General features: G+C 43.3%; 1 pseudogene; it reads left to right on the top strand.

Annotated features, from left to right (window-relative positions):
• Nucleotides 1–777: 777 nt before the first annotated feature.
• Nucleotides 778–895, top strand: LOC126253900 (5S ribosomal RNA; annotated as a pseudogene).
• The last annotated feature ends 9,080 nt before the right edge of the window (nt 896–9,975 follow it).

Below are 9,975 nucleotides of genomic sequence, written 5' to 3'. Positions count from 1 at the left end.
TGAACTTGAGACATTTTTCTGTGTTTTTAAATGTTATATTTGCAGTTAAAATGCTTCAAGTTTCCCAACACACATAAATCATATGTATGTTAAACAGTATCTATTAGGTATCTATGAACAAATCGATGGTAGCACTGAAAGAGAAAATTTTGTCTGTGTAAGCAGATTTTCTCCTCCTTTCTCCTTATAGCTATTATGCCTCTATTAACAAGTTGTGTAGAATTCTTACATGAATTGTCAAAGCCTTGCAATAAAACTACAAAATTTATGATAGTAGCAGCAAACTATAAAACACATTCTCCCGTAAAACTGAGTTCATGAACTATCTCACCACGTACTTTGTGGTCCGACGCGTTCTCTAACACACACTTTATTTTTGCTGTCTGTACCATGTTACACTGATTGACAACTGCTTACGAACAGCGACAATGTTAGACACGATTAATTACAGGTAATGATGGATGCAATGAGACACAGTACATACGTAATATAGGTGGAATGCCATGTTTATAACGAAAAATTCTACACGTTTTATCACTTGGGAAATTGGAATCTGTATTTGACAAAATCCAGACTCTGAACATCAAGGTGGATATCAGACTCTCAGTAAGGAAAAGCCCTCATCATGCACTAACGCACATTTTGTGTCTCTTATTCTGCTGGCTACCAAACTGTCAAGGAGACCTTGGGAGGATATTATTCCACTTCTCTCAGAAGTTTGTCTTCAGTTCTTGCACGGGGGAGGGTTGCTCATTAAGTAGCACGTCTGCCAAGAACGCCAGCGGCCTTGCCGCAGGGGCAACACCGGTTCCCGTCAGATCACCGAAGTTAAGCGCTGTCGGGCTGAGCTAGCACTTGGATGGGTGACCATCCGGCCAGCCGAGCGCTGTTGGGAAGCTGGATGCTCTCAGCGCTTGCGAGGCAAACTGAGGAGCTACTTGATTGAGAAATAGCGACTCCGATCTCGTAAACTAAGATACGGCCGGGAGAGCGATGTGCTGACCACATGCCCCTCCTTATCCGCATCGAGTGACGCGTGTGGTCTGAGTATGACACAGCGGCCGGTCGGTACCGTTGAGCCTTCAAAGGCCTGTTCTGATGGAGTTTAGTTTAGTTTAGTTCTGACAAAAACATCCCAGACATGACGTATAGTTGCTCTGCCACACGGAATGTGGCGCTAATCGGTTCCACAACAACCTTCGTTAAACGCAGTACTGCATAGAGAGCATTCATCCACAGGCTTCGCCTTAGTTAAGAGGTCCCGTCCTCAACATTTCCTTTCACTATAATTGGTCGTGTGTTCAGTAACAGTTGCCGTAGTAATAGACAGTAATTCCCTAGCAAGTGTCAGTTGTTCCTTTCAATTACTAAGCGGTGTAACTACGATTAGCTACTCTTACTCCACACTTTAGTATTACTGTGCCTAATTAGCTATTAATTTTTCTCATTTTAACAGTATCAAGAGTTCCTTAAATGACGTAAGGTACTACAAGGCATTTTTGCCTCCACCATTGTTCATAGCAGGGTCTGTCTGCGTTGATTTAGAAAGTCTCTTTGTTTTCCTGTTCTGGACTTTTTTTTTTACTTTGCTCATTCACTCTTTATATTACACATACCTTATCTTCTTTGGTTCTCCAGTTCATTCCTTCTATCGTATACTACATTAAAAACTGTGTTTTTGTTGCGTCACATAATCTCCACCAACTGCCACAAGTTTTCCCTTTTCGCATAACTTTTTTCACATATTGTCTTCCATTATAAAAGCGTATTTTGATTTGCCTCTACCTCAGCTAATAGTGAAATATTGTCAACATATTGTACAAATCTGGTGAAAGATTTTTTTTTATTTCTTCGTTGAAGAACACAGGTGGACAATAACATCATTATTTCACAACGATTCTGATTTAATTCCCCTCTCTAATATCTTCTTCAGTTCTTTCTATCGGCTGTATCTTATACAGTTTGCTCGACAGGCTTCTTTTTCCAGTCCATGCAAATATTCTAAAGGAAGTGCATAACCCTTATCCATTTCACCCTATGAAATACGTCTTTTGCGTCCATTAACACAAAGAGCTGCTAGGAGCAGATGTCCTTCTGAAACTGTTTGTCTGAAAATTCTCGCGATTGTTTAAGCACCTGTCACTGGCGAATTGCTGTTATCTTTCGAAAAAAAAAAAAAAACAGACCGAGCACAGTGTTGTTGCCCCACGCATCTACTAAATTAATTACGAGCGGCACAATGTGAGCCCCGCGCGTGACGAGAGGAGAATGGTCTTGGCAGACGGGCTGTTGTGGCAGCTTCACTCGCAGCCGCAGCTGCCGTTGTCACCTATAGCTGCGGCTTGCCTCATTGTGCCCAGATTTAACGCCGGCGTGGCCCCGCCTCACCCCAGTAGCACACGACACAGTCGCCGGATCGCTGTAGGAGACATCTGCCATCAGCGCGACACTCTGTCCCTTCTATACCCGTGTCAGAAACAACTGCCATTGTCTGTGTTAAAGCGTTGCCAAATTAGGACAAAATCTGAACTGTGCTTCATCTCGTGTCTAGTAAATAGGAAACAAGATTTGTTTTCCAGTTTCAAGAAACATGGAAAAGATTTAAATCTGACAGGACTGCTTTAAACTGCAGCATACCAGAGGGCACAGTTCTAGGTCCATTAGCTTTCTTGATACACACTGATGGAAAAAAAAACCCAAACACCAAGAAGGAATTGTGCAAGAGAAGCGAAAGTTGGTAAGCGTCATTCTATATCTGAAAGACGATGTCCATTCAAATTTCGTGCCAGTCGCATAAGAGTGGCGCTAGTAGCGCCAGTATGAGGATAAAAATCACCTTTCTTTTATATATGCGTTGTATCAGTCGTAAGTGTTGGTTTCCTTTAAGACTGCACGCAGTGAGTTAATATTGTTGAAGAATGCCTCTAAGGAGAAGAAGACCCCATTCTCAACGCTTCGCCGAGTTTGAACGAGGTAGCGTGATAGAACTACGAGATGTTATACACAGGGGCCAAAGAAACTTGTATAGGCATGCGTATTCAAATACAGAGATATGTAAACAGGCAGAAGACGGCGCTGCGGGCGGCAGCGCCTATGTAAGACAAGTGTCTGGCGTATTTGTTAGATCGGTTACTGCTGCTACAATGCCAGGTTATCAAGATTTAAATGAGTTTCAACGTCGTGTTACAGTCTGCGCATGAGCGATGGGACACAGCATCTCTAAGGTAGCGATGAAATGCGCATTTTTCCGTTCGATCACTTCACGATTGTGGCATCAGTACCAGGAATCCGGTAAAACATCAAATCTCCGACATCGCTGTGGGAGGAAAAGATCTTGAAAGAACGGGACCTATGACTGCTGAAGAGAATCGTTCAACGTGACAGAAGTGCAACCCTTACGTAAAGTGCTCCAGATTTCAGTGCTGGGCCATCAACACTTCTCAGCGTGCGAACCATTCAATGAAACATCAACGATATGGGATTTCAGAGCCGAAGGCCAACTCGTGTAACCTGATGACTGCACCATACAAAGCTTTACGCCTCGCCTGGGTCCGTGAACACCGACATTCGACTGTTTATGACTGGAAACCTGTTATCTGGTCGGACGAGTGTCGTTTAAAATTCTATCGAGCGGATGGATGTGTACGGATATGGAGACAACCTAAGGAATCCATGGACCCTGTATGTCAGCAGAGGACTGTTCAAGCTGGTGGAGGCTCTGTAATGGTGTGCGATTGGAATGGTGTGGGACCCCTGATACGTCTAGATACGACTCTGACAGATAACAAGTACTTAACCATCCTGTCGGACCACCTGCATCCATTCATGTCCATTGTGCAGGACAATGCGACAGCCCACACGTCCAGAATTGCTACAGAGTTTAAACAGTTTCGATGGCCAACAAACTTCCCAGACATAACATCATCGAGAATATCTGGCATGCATTGCATCGTGCTATTCGGAAGAGATCTTCACCCCCCCCCCCCCCCCCCCGGTACTGATATGGATTTATGGACAGCCCTGCAGGATCCATAGTATCAATTCCTTCCCACACTACTTCAAACATCAGTCGAATCCACGCCACGTCGTGTTGCGGCACATGTGCGTGCTCGTGACAGACGCCCTGTAAAGTGCGTCCCACTGACCTTAGCCTACCACTATTAGCTACTTCAGTGATGTCAAGCGGGAGTTCACTGAAGAGCGGAGTGAATATCTGTCGTGTTTTTTGATGAAAGCCGGTTCTGTTTTAGTGGCAGTGATGCTGCGTGTTGGTTAGTAGATGGTTAGGTGAGCGCCTGCGACCGACCTGTCTACGTCCAAATAACACAAGTTGAGGTCTGGGGTGCAATTTCGTATGTCAGCGGTTCAATGGTTCAAATGACTCTGAGCAGTATGGGACTTAACTTCTGAGGTCATCAGTCCCCTAGAACTTAGAACTACTTAAACCTAACTAACCTAAGGACATCACACACATCCATGCCCGAGCAGGATTCGAACCTGCGACCGTAGCGGCCGCGCGGTTCCAGACTGTAGCGTCTAGAACCGCTCGGCCACTCCGGCCGACACTTTCGTGGTTTTCCAAACACCTTGACTGCACGTTAGAACGTCAGTATGGTGATTTAAGCATGAAAAGGATTGCAGGGTGGGCTTTCCAACAGTATAACACTTGCCCACATACCGCTGCTGTAACCCACATGGTCTACATAGTGTTGACATGTTGCCTTGGCCTGATCAATCACCAGATATGTCACCAGTCGAGCACGTATGGGACACTCCAGACGACAACTCCAGCGTCATGCGACCGAGCGAGGTGGCGCAGTGGTTACACACTGGACTCGCATTCGGGAGGACGACGGTTCAATCCCGCGTCCGGCCATCCTGATTTAGGTTTTCCGTGATTTCCCTAAATCGCTCCAGGCAAATGCCGGGATGGTTCCTTTCAAAGGGCGCGGCCGAATTCCTTCCCCGTCCTTCCCTAATCCGAAAAGACCGATGACCTCGATGTCTGGTCTCCTTCCCCAAAACAACCAACCAACCATCCAGCGTCATCCAACCAACATTAACCGTCCATGTATTAGCCAACGAAGTGCAACAGGCATGGAATTCAAATCTCACAAACTGACATCCGGTTCTTGTACGACTCAATGTAGGCACGTTTTCTTGCTTGCATTCAACATTCTGGCGAATATACCGGTTATTAATGTACCAGCATTCCACATTTGCAACAGTTTCTCTCACGCCCACATTAACATGCGGTGTTGCAACGTTAATCACTTAAATATGTTACGTAGACAAGTGTGTTACCGAAATTTAATTACTCTACATTAATCATTTTTTTTCTCCGATTTTTATTTCCATCTGTGTATATCAAATTTTCGCTCCTCCCACCCCATACCCCCCTCTTCATTAATCATGGGCCTTGCTGTGATGAGGTGGCTTGCGTCCCTCAACGATACGGATAACCGTTCCGCAGTTATAACAGCAAGTGAGGGGTATCTGTTGAGAGGCCTGCCCAACATTTGGTTCCCGAAGAGGGGCAGCAGCCTTTTCAGTAGCTGCAAGGGTAGCAGTCTGGATGACTGACTGATCTAGCCTTGTAACATCAACAAACATAGACTTGATGTGCTGGTACTGTGAATGGCTGTATGATCAAATGATCATGGCACCTTCTTGGATAAATTACTCCAGAAGTAAAAAAGTCCACCATTCAGAACTCCGGGTGGGGACTATTCAGGTGGATATTGTCATCAGGAAAAACGCAACTGGTATTCTGTGTTAATTCCCTTATTCTGGCAGGTAGACAAGAAAATTTAAAAGGGGAAATCTGTAGGTTGAAGTTAGATATAGTGGGAATTATTGAAGTTCAGTGGCAAGAGGAATAGGATTTTTGTCAGGTGAGCAATGTGTATAAATGCAAAATGAAGTAGGAATAATGTAGGTGTAGGTCTAATAATGGATAAGGAAATAGGTATGCGGGTAAGACAGTCTAAGAACCGCATAATGAACACCTTATCATAGCCAAGATAGACACGAAGCCAACAAGCACCGCAGTAGTACAAACAACAATGTCCGCAGCTGACGAATAGTCGATAAAATGTGTTATGAGATAAAATAAGTTATTCAGACATGTAAGGGGGAAGAAAATTTAATTTTGATGAGGAAATGGAATTCGACAGTACGGAAAAGAAGAGAAGAAGAAAAATTGGTTGAATATGGACCGGCGGCGAAAGGAATTAAAGAGGAAGCCGCCAGGTAGAATTTTCCACAGAGTTTAATTTCATCATCACTAACACTTGGTTCAACAATCATGAATTAAGGTCGCATGCGTGAAAGGGGCCAGGAAACGCCGAAAGTTTCGGACTGCTTATACAAAGTGAGTCTAAATTCATTTCACATAGGACGAAGTCTACATTGGTGACACATTGGTCTAGGCTCATAAGACGAAGTCATGTTTATTGATATGACATGCTCTATCATTCTAAGCAAAAGAGTCTAATGAACAAGGGCTCTAAAATGCACAGTGTATGATCAATGAATACTTATTTCTCTCCGATACTGTGAAACTAATCTCTTCTACTGCAAGCTCTTTGCTTTCCTTTTCTTAGGAGGAGGTTGTATGGACAAAAATAAAAATATCATGTTAACATGGACTCTAGTATGCATATCTTAAGAGTTATGGGGACTTGTACAGATTCACAGTAACGAAGACGAACATATAGGCCTAGTCATTAACGAATGCGTTTTAGTACCCATGTTTACTTTCTGCTTCGAAAGGTCATTGTCATCATATTCTTGAATACAATTTGGTCCTACGGGCCAAGACTAATGAATCACCACTGTAGACTTTGTCGTACGGGACATGACTTTTAAATCACCCTGTATAATGGTAAGGTAGGGATTTCGGAATCAGATTATAAACTATAAAACTTTTTCGTTGGTGGATGTGGACTCTGACCATAATTTATTAGTTACAAATTGTAGATTAACTCTGAAGGAAACGCTAAAAGGTAGAAAATTAAGATGTGAGATGGGTAAGTTGAAAGAGTCAGAGGTTTTGAGACTTTCAGAGGGATCGTTAAGCAATGATGGACTGAAACAGGGGAAAGGAATTCAGTAGAAGACTAATGGGTAGCTCTGCAAGGTGAAATAGTGTAGGCAGCAGAGACTCGAATAAGATGCTTTGCGATGTGAGATACTGCAGGCTGGAGAGAACTGCGTACGTAGAAAGACAAGACCTTGCAGAAACCCTTGGATATTGAATTTAACTGACGTGAGTCGAAAACAAAAATACAGAAAATGAAGCAGGTGAAAGTCAATACAAACATATAAAACTGAGAATTGTAGGAAGTGAAAATGGCTAAGCTGGAATGTCTAAAGGACAACTGCGAGGTTACAGAAGGATGTATGTCAATAGGAAAGATAGATACCACTTACAGGAAAACGAAAAAGACATTTAAAGAACAGGGAAGCAGCTGTATAAACATCAATAACTCAGATGGGAAACTAAGCAAAGATCGGAAAGCTGTAAGGTGGGAGGAGTATATAGAGAGGCAGTATATAGAGAGCATATACAAGTGAAATGAACTTCAAGGCAATATTATAGAAAGAGAACGTAAATGAAACAGGCGATATGACACTGAGAGAGAAATTTTACAGAGCACTGAAACACCCGAGTCAAAACAAGAACTCTGGAGTACACGACATTCCGTCAGCTCTACTAATATGCTTGGGAGAGCCAGCCATGACAAAACTACCCCACCTTGCGTGCAAGTTGTATGAGACAGGAGAAATAATCTCAGACTTCAAGAAGAATGTGATAATGGCAATTCCGAAGAAAGCGGGTGTTGGCAGGTGTGGATACTACAGAACCATAAGTTTAATACCGGGTGATCAAAAAGTCAGTATAAATTTGAAAACTTAATAAACCACTGAATACTATAGAGAGAGAGGTAAAAATTGACACACATGCTTGGAATGACATGTGGTTTTATTAGAACCAGCCCATATTGCTAGACGCGTGAAAGATCTCTTGCGTGCGTCGTTTGGTGATGATCGTATGCTCAGCCGCCACTTTCGTCATACTTGGCGTCCCAGGTCCCCAGACCTCAGTCCGTGCGATTATTGGCTTTGGGGTTACCTGAAGTCGCAAGTGTATCGCAATCGACCGACATCTCTAGGGATGCTGAAAGATAACATCCGATGCCAATTCCTCACCATGACTCCGGACATGTTTTACAGTGCTGTTCACAACATTATTCCTCGACTGCAGCTATTTTTGAGGAATGATAGTGGACATATTGAGCATTTACTGTAAAGAACATCATCTTTGCTTTGTCTTACTTTGTTATGCTAATTATTGCTATTCTGATCAGGTGAAGCGCCATCTGTCGTACATTTTTTGAACTTTTGTATTTTTTTTTCTGTTCTAATAAACCCCCCTTGTCATTCCAAGCAAGTGTGTCAATTTGTATCTCTCTATCTACATTATTCCGTGATTTATTCAGTTTTCAAATTTATACTGACTTTTTGATCACCTGGTATGTCATGGTTGAAAAATACTAATATGAATTGTTCACTGAAGAGTAGAAAAACTGGTAGATGTCGACCTCGGACAAGATCAGTTTGCATTTCCGAGAAATGTAACAACAGACAAGGTTGACCTTACGACTTATCTTAGAAGATACGTTAAGGGAAGGAAAACCTATGTTTATGGGATTTATAGACACAGAGCTTCAAAAAAATGGCTCTGAGCACTATCGGACTTAACTTCTGAGGTCATCAGTCCCCTAGAACTTAGAACTACTTAAATCTAACTAACTTAAGGACGTCACACACATCCATGCCCGAGGCAGGATACGAACCTGCGACCGTAGCGGTCGCGCGGTTCCAGACCGTAGCGCCTAGAACTACTCGGCCACCCCGGCCGGCAGAGACAGAGCTTGTGACAATGTTGGCTCGAATACACATTTTGAAATTATGCCAATAGCTGGGGTAAGATACGAAGGTAAGTCAATTATCATTCGCAATTTAGTAATATTTTTATGTTCGTAGTACTGTCATCTTACGCTGATTACGCATGGTTTGTTTATTTGTTGTTATATCTTTACAATTTTCAAGCTGCTAGGTTAGTTTCGTTATCACTGCCGTACTGTTAATCATGGCTGCTACCCTGCCTATTTGCACCAAAGAAGAGCAACGTTCAGATATCCGTTTTTTGTGGTCGGAAGGCGTATCAGGGGCCGAAATTCATCGAAGACTTTCGGCACAGTACGGGAACAGTGTTTTGCCACAACGGAGTATCTACGAATAGATTGAAAAATTTCCGAAATGTTGCACAAGGGTTACGCACGATGAAGGAGCCAGACGGCCGTTTACGGCAACAAATGAAGAAACCATTGAGCGCCCACGTGAAATGATTCTCTTAGATAGACGATTAACTACTAACGAAGTGGCACATCGTCTGCAAATTAGTCACGGTCCTGCCAACAAAATCATCCACAAGAGACTTGGGTTTCATAAAGTTTGTGAAGATGGGTCTCAAACCAACTGACACAGTTGGATTACCAAATGCGCTTGGACATCTGCAAGAAACATTTGGATCGCTATGGTAACGAAGGGGACGACTTCTTCGAAAGGATCATTACTGGTGACGAAACATGGATCCATCATTACGAGCCGGAGAGTAAATGGTTCAAATGGCTCCGAGCACTATGGGACTAAACAGCTGAGGTCATCAGTCCTCTAGAACTTAGAACTACTTAAACCGAACCAACCTAAGGACATCACTCACATACATGCCTGAGGCAGGATCCGAATCTGCGACTATAGCAGTCGCGCGGATCCGGACTGAAGCGCCTAGAACCGCTCGGCCATCGCGGCAGGCGGAGAAAAAACGACATAGTATGGAATGGAAACATCCAAATTCGCCGTGTAAGAAAAAGGTCAAGACCCAACCGTCTGCAGGAAAACTGCTGC

The sequence above is a fragment of the Schistocerca nitens genome, chromosome 4, assembly GCF_023898315.1.
Source record: "Schistocerca nitens isolate TAMUIC-IGC-003100 chromosome 4, iqSchNite1.1, whole genome shotgun sequence".
Classification (NCBI taxonomy): Eukaryota; Metazoa; Arthropoda; class Insecta; order Orthoptera; family Acrididae; genus Schistocerca; species Schistocerca nitens.
This window is presented reverse-complemented; position numbering and strand designations above follow the sequence as displayed.